Below are 10,141 nucleotides of genomic sequence, written 5' to 3'. Positions count from 1 at the left end.
GCAGTGGCTGAGCTGTGCCACTCAAAGGATAAGATTTAGCTAGTGAATTCGGATCAGGCTTAGATACAAGCAACAATCTGTGCTTTGATTTTCTGAGCTCACAAAATAGTTAAAAAAAATACATATATATTTAAAAAATAAACAAGAAAAACCTAGTGATTATTTAGACTCACAGCTTTGGTTTTCCAAAGTGTCTGGTTTTGTTCCATTATGTTTTTGACTTTAGCTTTAGTTAAACACAGATCCTTATTACCATGTTATTTGTTAACCTGAGGGCACTCAGCTGATTCCTGGTTATTGCTTGATATCTTCAATAACAAGACTCTTCTTGTACCTACAAGTGTTGTAATTGTCAAATATGAAATGCTATGCAGAACCATTGTGAAGCTATGTGTCTCATGACACATCTGTCAGTGGGCACATTAAAGTAAGGTTTTTCAGCCGTTTGGGATTTTGGCCTCTTTAACAAGTAAATTGCATTTCCTAGTGCAATGTCTTTGTAACTAAAATTATGCAAATGATAATTAAGCCTCATTAAGCTTCTACAAGTACAGATATGAAGAGGTTTACGACATCATTGATAAAAGGAAAGAAAATGAACTGGGAATACAAGATAGACTTTTTCATGATTTTGTTTTCAGTTTTAATTCTCAAGATTTTTTCAAGTATTTTCTGTATGATTCAGTATAATTTCTGAATTTTCACTTACTTCCATTGCATTCTAATATGTTCTATATATTCTAATAATTCTATTCTAAATATGAAGGCTTACTGACACCAAAAGCAGAACTCCACCCTCACTTAAATGGCTGTAATTCCCCTCAGTTTTTTATGACCTTACCTTTCCTATTTTTAAGCAAGCATAATTTTTCAGGTTTAACTCCCAAAAAATAAGGAATTTTATTGTTGACCTCTGATGGTGGACAAAGAAAAACAATGTCTCAGAGCTACATTAAGAACCCCAGACAAAATCTGAGATTTTGGGTAAGAAAGTTCTCCACATTTCTGTTGACAATATTTTTTTTAAAAGCTACAGAAAAAAAGACAGCTTTGTTGTCACTGTTGTTTGTAAAATGCATAAAGGTTAACAAAAAATAGAAGGAAAGAAAAACTGATATAAAAACCAATTCTTTTGTAATAGAATTTCATTCTGGTATAATTTACCAGATTTATTTGTTGTGTTCCTGTTGCCTGAAGCCAGTAGTTCGATGGGTAGACTCTAATGAGTGTTTCCTAGCTAGCTTATTTGGACCACATAGTAAATCACTTTTCTTCTCTTTCCCCACGCTGTAAGATCTTCAGAGGTGACAGTTGGGTCACCTGACTTTCAGCATCAACTAAATCAGGACAGCTGAGAGATGGAAAAAAAAAGTGCACTGGATACCTTGCCAGCCATCTCCCCAGAACCCTTTCATGTGGAGAGAACTGGGTACAGGACCAGAGAATCCAAAGGAAGGCAATGCCTTTGCATGTTTGAATTCAAACTTGTTTTAAAAAACCTCGGGGTTTTATTTTAGAATCTCTTTAACTCATAGGGACAAATCCAGTTTAGATTTCAGCAATTCTTAGGATTTGAAAATGTTCAGTAGATATCCAGAAATATCTGAAAATTCATCAGTTGCAGTGGAGCTGACCTCCTCATCTTACTGTTTACTGCTGATGCAAGAAATTCGTTGGGAGCTACTGTTAGTCAGCTGCCCTTAAGGCTTGTTTATAATTATCGAAGACAGTTACAAGATATGTTAAATTATTATATGATGTTATTTCAACAGGTTAAAACTCATTAGAAACCACATAAAAACTTTTCATTAATACCATTAAATAACCTACCACCTTATTTTTGTGTCATAGGCAATTTTCTCAGATGTTACAAACACACCCTCTCATGTACAGTACTGATCTACAATGATGGCCAAGTGGATTAAGTGTAGATTCAAAATCATTAGATGTAGGTTCTAATTCCTTTGAATGCCATTAAGGTGTAAGTTGGGGAGTAACTTCTTAGTAGCAATGAATTAAATCTCTTTTTCTTCTTCAGTCTGTGTTCAAACCTGTTCGTGCTTAATGCCAGCTGCAGAAACTCTTGCATAACTTGCAGCAACAGCCTGAGTCTCTGCATGTGATCTTACAGAAATCATTTACACTTTCTGAACAGGAGGCTGTAGTCAAAAAGGAGTTCAGGGAAACTTTTCTTATTATATCTATCTACAAGGTTGGTCTTAGTAAGTAAATGACTATTGAACACTTAGCTGAAGTGAACCTCAATCACAAATCAAAGAAACACCCCACTGGGTCAGTTGCTGACTGATGACTTTTCTCATATTTCAAATCTTTATTTCATATAGATATCATAAGTGTATCCTTCCATTCTGCAGGAAGTAAAACTTCTGAGACTACATAAATAGAGTTATTCTATGAAATAGCATGTTTAATTGCTTATAAATGTCAAGAGCCCAAAAGACAATTATGAGGTGTAAAAATTTCTTAAATTCTAGAATTTAAAAGCAAGCAGGTAAGCAATAAAACAAACAAAACAAAACAAAACAAAACAATCATGCCATGAGTTAAATAAAAAACTTAAAACTGCAGTACTATAGCACAAATAGCACACCTTGAATTTGGGAATATTTAACCCGATCTTGCTCACTCAAATGAGTAATGAAGGGAAACTATGTAAGGATTTATAGCCTTTCATTAGCTGTGCAACACTTAAATTTGAGATTGCAGCATTAATCATGTTCTAACAGTAAAACTTCAATAGGATTACAGTTTGTAAGTCTCCTAGTTACATTTGGAGTATTTGCTCTTCTTCCAGTTTGAATTAGATTAATAGGTGGTGATGAGAAATGCTAGTGATTTCTGCCTCCAAACTGACAGAGTTGAGCTGCAGGCACATTTCTTTTGTGAAGCAAGAACAGGAATAGAACAGAAAAGTAACTACCAGTGTCATGGTTGTGCTGAGATCATGGCACCAGGGGGACCTTATAGCAGCCATCTAGTAACTGAAGGAAAACTAGTGAGAGATTTTTTTATAAGGGCATGTAGCAACAGGAGAAGGGGAAATGGCTTTAAACTGGAATAAGGTTGATTTAGATATTTAGATATTAGGAAGAAATTCTTTACTGTGAGGGTGGTGAGACACTGAAACAGGTTGCAAGAGAGAATGTGGATGACCACTCCATGGAGGCATTCAAGGCCAGGCTGTGAGCAACCTGGTCTAGAGAGAGGTGTCCCTGCCTATAGCTGGGGGGTTGGAACTAGATCTTAAATATCCCTTCCAACTCAAACCATTCTATGATTCCATGTATTTGAAGTCTGTGGAAAACAAACAAATAAACAAACCAAAACTGTTCATGAATTATGAAAAAAAAATCATGAAAATATTTGAAAAATGGGTTCAAACATTTTTTTTACTTGAACCAAATCTGGCCATTATTAATGGAGTTATCCTAATGTGGATAGCTGCTACACAAAATAAGGTATTTCCCCTGTGTCATTATTTACACATTCAGACGAGTTCTTATGACTCATGTGTTGTTAGAAACAGATCTGTAAGACTAATTTGTTTTGATAATCTTAAAAATTTGTACTTCCAACAGCTTAGTTGACATAGTTTTCCAGCTTTTCAGGTGAACTTCACAGAATCACAGAATCACAGAATCACAGGGGTTGGAAGAGACCTCCAGAGATCATCGAGTTCAACCCCCCTGCCAAAGCAGGTTCCCTACAGCAGGTCACACAAGTAGGTGTCCAGGTGAGTCTTGAATATCTCCAGAGAAGGAGACTCCACATCCTTCCTGGGCAGCCTGTTCCAGTCTTCTTTTCTCAAGGCTGAACAGACCCAGTTCACTCAGCCTTTCCTCATAGGAGAGATGCTCCAGGCCCCTCACCATCTTTGTGGCCCTCCGCTGGACTCTTTCCAAGAGATCCCTGTCTTTTTTGTACTGGGGAGCCCAGAACTGGACGCAGTACTCCAGATGAGGCCTTACCAGGGCAGAGTAGAGGGGGAGGATTACCTCCCTCTACCTGCTGGCCATGCTCTTTTTAATGCATTCCAGAATGCCATTGGCCTTTTTGGCCACAAGGGCACACTGCTGGCTCATGGCCAACCTGTCATCCACCAGGACACCCAGGTCCCTCTCCGCAGAGCTCCCGTGCAGCAGCTCATCCCCCAGCCTGTACTGGTGCATGCAATTATTCCTCCCCAGATGCAAGACTCTACACTTGCTTTTGTTGAACCTCATCCGGTTTTTTTCTGCCCAGCTCTCCAGCCTGTCCAGGTCTCGCTGAATGGCAGCACAGCCTTCAGGCGTGTCAGCCAATCCTCCCAACTTCGTATCATCAGCAAACTTGCTGAGGGTGGCCACTATCCCCTCATCAAGATCATTGATGAAGATGTTGAACAAGACTGGACCCAGCACCAACCCCTGAGGAACACCGCTAGGAACCCTGAGGAACTTGTCAAAGATTATTCATAATTTCTTTGAAACATGATGTCAGAAGTCTGACTTAAGCTATAAAAGAAGAGATTCAAATTTAGCCTTCAAACACCCTCACTCTTGCCTGTATCAGATATCAGAATTCAAACAACGATTATGCATCATTTGATGTATTGTAGAGTAACACTTTTTTTGCCTTGTTGAGTTGGGATTTCCTCTTGGCTAATGCCTGAGGGCTAAATTCAGTAAGAAATAATCCACCACCAGAAGTGAATTACTTTAAAATTCAAATGATTTTGTTCACCAGAATGCTGTATCAGGGCAGGAATATTGCTATCAGTAACTTCTTAATTGCAAAAGTTCTTTTAAGGAACTTTTGAATAAAAACACAAACAGTTTAAAATAGTAGTGATTTCAATCAGGAACATAAATGTATTCCACTCTGCAAACACCTGGTACTACATAGTTCAGAAAAAAATTATTTTCAGTACTTTCATAAAATCTTTGCTTTCTCAAATCAGACACTAATGAAAATGTTTACAGATACTACAGTATTAAAATGAATTGGTTAAAAAAAAAAAGTAATAAACAAAAATGCTATCTAAAGTTGTGTCTTTTTAGCCTGGATTTACTATTGATTACATAAGCTTTGTATAAATCTGTGGATGAAGTTGTCTGGCCATTGTCTGGTTTTAAGCAGCTTCAGGAAAAGTGTGGAACACCTTTCTCACTGATGGAGAGCAGAAGCACTAATTGTTGCTAATAGGAGCAGACATAGACTGCTGATGGCAGCTTCACCTGAGTTTTACAAATGAGTGTTATGATTCTAGCATGTGAATTTTGACTTTTACTCATCAGGAACCAGACTCAAGTAACCTTACTAGTCAGCATGGGTTCACCAAGGGGAGATCGTGCTCGACCAACCTGGTGACCTTCTATGATGTTTTCACATGCTGGGTGGATGGAGGAAGAGCAGTAGATGTAGTCTACCTTGATTTTAGAAAGGCATTTGATACTGTCTCCCACGACATCCTTATAACAAAGCTGAGGAAGTGTGGGATAGATGAGTGGACAGTGAGGTGGGTTGAGAACTGGCTGACTGGCAGAGCGCAGAGCGTCGTCGTTGGTGGTGCAGAGTCAGGCTGGAGATCTGTAACCAGTGGTATCCCTCCAGAGGTCTGTGCTGGGTTCAGTCTTGTTCAACATCTTCATCAATGACCTTGATGAGGGGATAAAGTTTGCTGATGATATGAAGTTGGGAGGACTGGCTGACATGCCTGAAGGCTGTGCTGCCATTCAGCAAGACCTGGACAGGCTGGAAGCTGGGCAGTAAGAAACCAAATGTCATTATTCAATGTATTACATGATATATCATATGCAAAATATGATACAAAGCAGTTCTCAACACATTCTGACACATAAATAAATATTTACCTATTGATATGATGACAGCAAAGGAAATACATACCTTCAATTCTTTACACGTTCCTCCATTCTCCAGAAAAGATGGGTAATTGTGATTCAGGCTCTATTCTTGATCACATTATTATTCATTTTGAAGAACTTCACAAAACCTGGTGGAGTCTAGCCCATGTGAATTGCCTTTTCTCTTGAAAAATTTATCTTTTACAGTTAGACATGATACAAGGAAATGCATGCAATGCAAAGGAGCCAACTACAGAATTATTTGAAAGTTATATTCACTATGAGCTTAAAATAAATTTGTCTTTGTGGTGGAAGAAATTCAAAAGACTGAATGCATATGCAGAAATGTTTTAGGGGACTACATTTCCTTTGTGTTTGTACAGCCTTGCCAACGTGGTAAGCACATTTACTCTCAGATTTTTCATTTATATTTATTACCTTTTCAAAACATAATAAATCTGTGTGGAAAAAAAAATTACATCCTGGAGGATGTGAGCTGATGCTTAAATGAAGAATGAGTATGATCTTTAGCAGTGACATGACACAGCAATTTGAAAGAGCGTACCAGTGACTGTGTTATTTACTATTTGGACATAAGTACACATAAGTAAAGCATGTTACAGGAAAGAAATGGTCAGAATTCCTAAGTATGACAAAAGGCTCACCTGTGGGGCTCTGCTTACAAGTAGCAAAATGCATGCAAGATCAAGTGTGCTTCTTGTTGCCTGTGCTCTCTGTGGTGAATGCAGGGTTATTACTTTACTCCATTCCTTCCTCCACAAATGATGGAAGTCTGTGTGTGAATTATCTAAGGAAGCAATAGTTTCACAGAAGACTTAAAAGTGTGTCTAATCCTCATCAGCATATGAAACATTCAAAGCGACACAATAAAATCTAAAACCTTCATTAAATGGTTAATAATTGATTAATTGAGTTAACTTACTGATGGCTATGATATCAGAACATGAACCAGGCTGGGAATACTGGAGATGAAAGTGTCGAAGGGTGTAGCAGCCATGTTCATCCAATATTTCAGCACTGAATCTTGAATCAGGCTCAAAAAGCTTCATTTACATTCTGCAGCAGTATTTTGTTTCATAGAACCATAGCTATTAAATGAAACAGTGATTTGCCAAACTGCAGCAGACTTTCAAGAACAATTAGTATTCTACAAAGCACTTTAAAAATATGTATGTTGCTATTCACATTCACACTAGAATGATGTTCAAGATCATACACTCAGTAAATTCATAGTGTTTGCAACTAATATAGTATCTAAGAATCATATACTAGAATCGTATGTACTAGACTTTAACACTGCAGGTTGACTTTTGCATTCTGAATTAAATTAGGTCTGATAGACAGTAAACCTTCAGCTTTCCCTGCACTGGAAGAGTGTGAAATTACAGGCACATATCTCAAGAAAAAGTTAACCACTTGCATTTGTTTTATACACTGGAGAGATTATGGGTTGTACCACTCAGGCATTTTGGGCATTATAACACTCTTTATCCTATGTCCAATAAATTGGGGAGAAGTGGGAATTGTCTTATGAACCCTCCTCTTCCCATGGTCTTTGTAAATGTCTAATATTAAAAGTCTGCTCCTCCAAAGTCATCATGCCTTTTGCCCTTCTTCTGAGAGGGCCTTTAAGTTCTCTACACTTCCAGATAACTAATTGCGTAGGAGTGGAACTGAATTTAGGTAGAAATATGTGTTTGGTACGATAATCCTACTATAGCTTTTACAAAGAGGAGTGTGTTACAAATGATCTCTCTTGCAGTTTTAAGTTTAATTCACTTAATTTGAATGTACAGTTCAATATGTGCCCTCCTGCATGTTGTAATAATGAGTTGTGTTGTGCCTGCAAAACATACAGATAAGGGAGTGCTTAGCAGTTGGAAACCTTTACTAATATAAATTCCAAATAGCTGCAGCTCTACCAGATCCTGAGAGATGCACTATTTCCAACTCCAGCCAAATCCAGGGCTCAAAAAATATGTGATTTGATCAATCTTCACAACCTTTTTTTAAAAAATGCAGTCTGTGCCTCCCTCCCACACTCAGTCTGTTTTTAAGCTTGTGTATCTTGCTGTAAACTTTTCTTTTCTGGCAGGATGAGTAAAAGTGAACCTTTAATTCACACATTATAATCTAGAACTTAACTTACATTTGACAAAGCAAAAGAACTAGCAATGTTCCAAGACTGTGGAAAGCTTCAATCAAACTAAAGCCAGTATGCAGAATGTGTTTACATATAAGAAAACACCATAAGCTAATTGTACAGCCATTTTCTAGTAGTTCAAGATTTTGAAACTATCAGTGTATGTGAAAAATGTTGCTTATTTACAGATAGATGTATTTTAAAAGACCATTTAGTGAGCCCCAAACTCCAGCAATTCATAGGATGATTTTTTCTGTGTTGGAGTGCTTTACATGGTTGATCAGAAATAAAACACTGATTCTTCTCATTAAAAAAAGATATAAATCAATATTAAAAAATATGTAACTTAAGAAAAAAATAGTTTGTACTGGGAAAAAAACATGAACATAAATTGTTTACAAAGGAAAATCCATGATGGTAATCTAGCTAGGACTTCTTTTTTTCTTTTTTTTTTTTAATTATTAAATATGCAGATTACTGTGATTGACTTTACTGTCATCAGACATAAATTCCATAAGTTTTGTGATCAAAGCATGATGCAGAACTGTCTTTATGTGCATTTGGCAGGTAATTGAGGCTTAAGAACGTTCTTTAAATAAAGGAATGCCATTTTCCATTCTGAAATATCATTAGAGCACCAGTATCATATATTAATATCACTAGATCTCCTAAAGAAATATAACATTTACTATATTTTTGGAATTCTAAATATTTTTATTAAGTATGAAAAATAGGATCTTAGTTAATGATTGTTCAAAGAGTAAATGCCTCAAAGAGAAACTGCCTCACTATAAAAAAGACAGCTATTGTCACCTTCTTAAAGTTACATTTTCAAGCTAGGTGTTCCTTTTTTATTTGTTTGTTGTTCCAACATCTAGTATTCTTCTATGATAAAGTATTTTTCAAGCTGTTCATCTCAGCCAAATTTTTGATCTATCTTGCTCTTTTGAGCTTATATCTTCAAAGCCTTGGAAGCCATACCTCAAATTATCACATCTGTTCTAGACCAAAGTGGTATTTAAAATATCTGGGCATGTTCTCTATAACTTTTGTACTGGAGTAGTTTATCTGCAGGGCTACAGAAGCTTCCAATTCAGAACACAGACCTGACATTCACTGAAGAACTGACATTGGCTTAAATTAGCTTTGGATACGTACCAAACACAAATTAGAGCTGTCCTGTGAGAACTGCATATTCCGTTCTCTTGGGAGCTGAGCAGTAAGTGGAAACAAGATAACTACAATTTTTATTTCTTTCACAATATGAACACAAATCAATCAGTTGGCATTCACACCACTGTTTTTCTAGGACTGTCTAGCCATGTAGGCACATCATTTGTGCCTCCGTACCTTGTCCAGAAATATTTTGGGAGCCTGACTTCAATTACCACATGATTTCAAAGCACCTGCTTCATCAGTACCGGGCATCTAGCTTGTAACTCAGCTCTATAAGAATTCAAGTTTGAACCAAGCAATAGAGTCACCCAAAGCCTCCCTAAAACCCCCAGAAAATCCCACAAAAATTAGTCACCTTTTGTCTATGACTAACATTACGACTAAATTTGGTATAATACTGGCAGGATTCCAGCCCCACATATATAGATATATATATGTACATATAGAGAATACGTATAGTGTTCTAACAAGTGGAGCATCCATTATACAGGTTGGAAAAAACAAATGCTCAGTTTTGCTCTCTTCCAGAGACTGAGAGCACAAATCTCAAGACAGCATTCTAGTTCTGAGATCACGAGGTGCTGAGTGAAAGCAGTCAGTGTCCTGGACCAGTCACTGCAGCTGAAACCGTGTTCATCCAGGCACATAACGTGGTGGGGTGGATGCTGTGAAGGTAAGAGGGACATTCAGTTTTGCATAGGAGTTAGAAAACTTTATGTACAAACTAAAATCCGAAGCCCTGAAACATGTATGCATTTCATTCTTGACTAGCACTGGCCAATAACTACATAAACAATATGGCACCAGAAATGATATAAACAGACTGCTTCTTTTTTTTTTCTTTTGGATTTTTTTTTTTTTTTTTTTTTTTTTTGATATTTTTAGATCAGACAGGGCTTTGAATTAGTTTCCAACAAAGCTGTATGTGTACAAGTGC

The sequence above is a fragment of the Tetrao urogallus genome, assembly GCF_951394365.1.
Source record: "Tetrao urogallus genome assembly, chromosome: 1".
Lineage (NCBI taxonomy): Eukaryota > Metazoa > Chordata > Aves > Galliformes > Phasianidae > Tetrao > Tetrao urogallus.
The sequence above is the reverse complement of the archived record's forward strand: the minus strand, read 5'-3'. Positions refer to the sequence as shown.